Raw genomic sequence first — 4,328 nt, 5'->3', positions numbered from 1 at the left:
TGGAGCGTTGTCTGTTTTTATTTGTACACGTGTACCCATGGTGGCCATAACTTCTAGCAAATGTGTGATTACTGAATCAGCCTTTTCTGAACTCAAACAGTTGCCCATTGAAAACCTGAATAGATATCAATGGTGTGGAGTACCTATTTTAGTTTTCTAAATTCTACAGAATGGAACGTATCCATCTGCCAGATTACATTCCTTTGAGAATTACATATCCTTTTGGTTACTTCCTGCAGGTAATGGTGTTTGATTGTATAAAGAACAAATAGGACATTTCCATATAATTTCTTTGGCTTGTTGCCACATGATCGAAAAGTCTTTTTTAAAACATCTGTTATTGACATGATTTTTTAAATGAAATTCTGAGGCCTTCAGCACATTTCCAATCAATAATTGATCAATTTTTGTATCAGATGTGTTTTATGTATATGGAATGATTTCTATTCCTGATTATCTCTTGTAACTGAATAAATAATAAAGTCAGTTCTATATCTTCTGGTATAAGTTCAGTAGTTTCAATATGCAAAATTTTTTTTGGCATATTGTTAATTGGTAACTATGTTGAAAGATTCTTTAAAATCCCTTAGTACAAGCTTGGCAGTCGTGGCGCACGCCTTTAATCCCAGCACTCGGGAGGCAGAGACGGGTGGACTGTGAGTTCCAGGCCAGCCTTGCCTACAAGAGTTAGCCAGGACAGGATCCAAAGCTACAGAGAAACCCTGTCTCAAAAAACAAAACAAAACAAAATCCCATAGTACCATGAGAATAGCATATAATTCTGACTTTTGGACATAATCATAAAGGTTTTGTTCCTTTTAACTTAAATATTCTAATTTGTAACCTGCCTGTCCTGGTTTATTTGCATAGGTATAGAATGTAGGGGCTCCAGTTATTGTTGTGTCTTGTACAATGCGAGGGATTGTGTGGTTTATAAGCTGAATTCTTTTGTTTTAGAGGTAGTTGTTGTTAATCTTTCCCCAAAAATTACTACAAGCTCTTTGCCACGGTTCACTTTCTTCCCATAATTTGTCAATTTCATCATTATTAGAAGGTACTATAATTTCTGCTGGGTCTATTCTTGCTAATTGATGAAGTCTCAACTTTCCTTTTAGAATTAACTCAGAGACCTTTTCCACGTGAAGTTTTAATTTTTTCAGTCAGTTTATGTGGTAAAAAGATCCATTCTAAGATAATATCTTTCCTCTGCATTAAAATTCCTGTAGGGGAATGTTTGGAGTGTAATATGACCAGAATGCAGTTAAGATACAGATTCATACAATTCACATGTGCTTTCTGTAATTTCTCTTCAATCAAAGTCAATTCTCTCTCAGTTCCAGATGATAATTCCCTGGCACTATTTAGGTCCTTATCACTATCTAAGGCTTTGTTTATATTAATCATGTCATCAGGGCCTATTCCAATAGTGTTCTGTATGGAAAATGTCTCCTAGCAATCTTTGGAAGTCATTAAGAATCTGCAGTTGATCTCTCCTAATTTGCACATTTTAGGGTCTAATTTTTTGTAAACTTATTTTTTTAATCTAAATAATTAATAGATTCACCTCTTTGTAGTTTTTCAGGAGCAATTTCTAATCTCTAACAAAGCAAATTTTTCTTTACTTCTTCAAACAGTTTTTTCTAAAGTATCTACATTTGAATATGATAGCAAAAATATTGTGTATGTAATGGTAAGCTATAGATCCAGGAAATTGCTTATGTATTATTTCCAATGGATGTCTTACAAAACACTGGCATAAGTTGAGGCTATTTAACATTCCCTGTGGGAAAATAATTCACTGCTATCTTTTAGCAGGCTGAGAATTATTGTAAGTAGGTACTGTGAAGGCAAATTCTTCTCTGTCTTTTTCTTGTAAAGGTATAGTGAAGAAACAATCTTTTAAATCAATTTAAATTAGATTTAAATTTAAGAGGTCATCCTTTAGGCAATAGAGAAGGCAAAGGAATTCCAGACTGTAGAGAACCTATTGGTTGAATTGCCTTATTAACAGTTCTTAGATCTGATACTATTTCTCCATCTTCCAAATTTCTTTTTAATAACAAATACAGTAGAATTACAAGGGCCAGTTAATTCTTCAATATAATGAGCATCTAGTTGCTCCTTTACCAGTTGTTCTAAAGCATGAAATTCTTCTATTGTTAAAGGCCATCACTTAACCCATACAGGTTTGTCTGTCAACTATTTTAAAGGTAGGACTGATAGTGCCTTTGAAATATCAGCAGCTGTTGTGCCCTGTTCTTGTACAACCTGAATGGTTGGTGACTGTTCCTTACAATACCTTCCAATATTTTTCCCAGAAGCATACATTAATTTATTGTTTGTTTCTAAGATTGGGGGAATGTTAATCTGAGTATTACATTGTTATCATGTAACAAAATCATGTCCCCACAAATTCATTGCTATTTCAGCCACATATGGTTTTAATATTTCTCCTTGTCCTTCTTGCCCTATACATTTGACCAATCTCATGTACTGCTTTACCTGAGATAAAGTTCTGATCCCTGGAAACTGAAGGTTTACATCCTGAAGAGGCCAATTTGAAGTCAGGATTTTGATGAAATTATTCTTGCATCTGCACCTGTGTCTCCTAAACCTTCAATGACAACATGATTTATTCGTATTTTTAATTTTGGTCTTTGTTCATTTGTAGAAGTTTGTCATAATGCTTGCTTTATGGTTTCTCCTGAAGTTTTGTTCTCTTTGCTATAGCTGCTCTATTATCCAGAACAGTATGGCTTCTTATAATAGGCATTAGATATTTTAATTGCTCTGGGAAGGAGTTTCCTTTGCAGTGGCAGGAATTGACAGAACTGGATTTGGCACAGGGGCCTGCAAGAGGCCCCTCACAGAGTTACCCAATAGCAAAGGATTACCATGAATTTTCCTTATTAGTCCAGTAACTGCCTTTGCCACAGGTTTTGCATAATCCAGACGGGAAGGAGCACTCTGAATGGATTATTCTTAGGAAAAATGCTGTTTCTAGTAACACTCTGTCTACAGTCCTTTTAAAGGTGACTTTGTTTGCCACAAATATAACATTTGACATTTTGATTTTTCTCAAACCACTGGAAATCACCTCTCCTATTCATGCACCATTATGTTTATGAGATTCAATGTTAATTGTATCTCGGATCCATTCCCCCAAAGGTGCTGACCTTACCTTTAATGGCCTAATTATCTTTTTTTTAAATAGAGAATTGGCATTTTCAAAAACCATAGGTTCGATTATTTGTCTTGCTTCTGAATTTGTTACCATTCTACTTACTGATGAAGTCAGTCTTTGTAAGAAATTCATGGTCTTCCTTTGGGCCCTATATAATTTTAGTAAATGACTCAACTTTCTTTTGTCTTTCTCCAGTTCTGTCCTAAGCATTCAAAGCTGCTGTGCAGCAGAAATCCAGGGTGTGGTCATCATATTCAGCTTGTCTTTTAGTAGTAGCATAGTCTCCTTCTCCAAGAATTTGAATTTGGCAGACTGACCTACCTCTAGCTTTACTTCATTATTCAATAATTTTAGCTTCTTCTCTTAACCAGGTACTCCATTGTAATTGTGGACCAGGCTATAAAACACCATTAACCAATCTATCTAGTCCTTAGGGATAATTCTATTACAAACTGACCATAAGTCTATTATTTGCTTCACAAAAGGTGAATGCATGTTGTATGAGACTATTGCTTCCTTAAATCTCCCTAAATCTAGCATCAGCACAGGAGTCCAGCTAGCTGTAGCAGAGCCTCTACCGTTTGGCAATTCCTGTAAGGTTACTGGATATAATAAGGTTGTTGTCTGGAAACCTTAGGCTATTCCTCTCTATTCTTATAATGCAATGCTGAAATCGGCTCTCCATTAAATTCTTCTGTCTGGATTTGAATCTCTCTGTGATCTGTTTTATTAGGTTTTTCTAAGGCCTGCTTCTTAGCAATCAGATTAATCAACTTTCTTAGTGATAAGACAAAAATGATAAAGCTGATAATGTTTACAATTGACATTATATAAAGCCCATATAAATCAGATATCCTCTCATTTAATCTCTCCATTTTCAAACTATCTGGCATATTATCATACAGAGATCTAAATCCTTCCATTATAATGGTTTTTCTCATTTTTTTTTTAATATGGGAAAAACTCTCTCTTTTAAGAATTCCAAGTTGTCTTACCAAATCTACAGACGATGTTGATGAAGATCTGAGGCTGATTGCTGCTGAGTAGAACAACAAAGGCCTGACTGGATTTCAAGGCAGCAGCTGTGGGTTCTGGAGAGAGAGAGAGAGAGAGAGAGAGAGAGAGAGAGAGAGAGAGAGAGAGA

Source organism: Microtus ochrogaster, linkage group LG8 (genome assembly GCF_000317375.1).
Source record: "Microtus ochrogaster isolate Prairie Vole_2 linkage group LG8, MicOch1.0, whole genome shotgun sequence".
NCBI classification, from domain to species: Eukaryota; Metazoa; Chordata; class Mammalia; order Rodentia; family Cricetidae; genus Microtus; species Microtus ochrogaster.
This window is presented reverse-complemented; position numbering follows the sequence as displayed.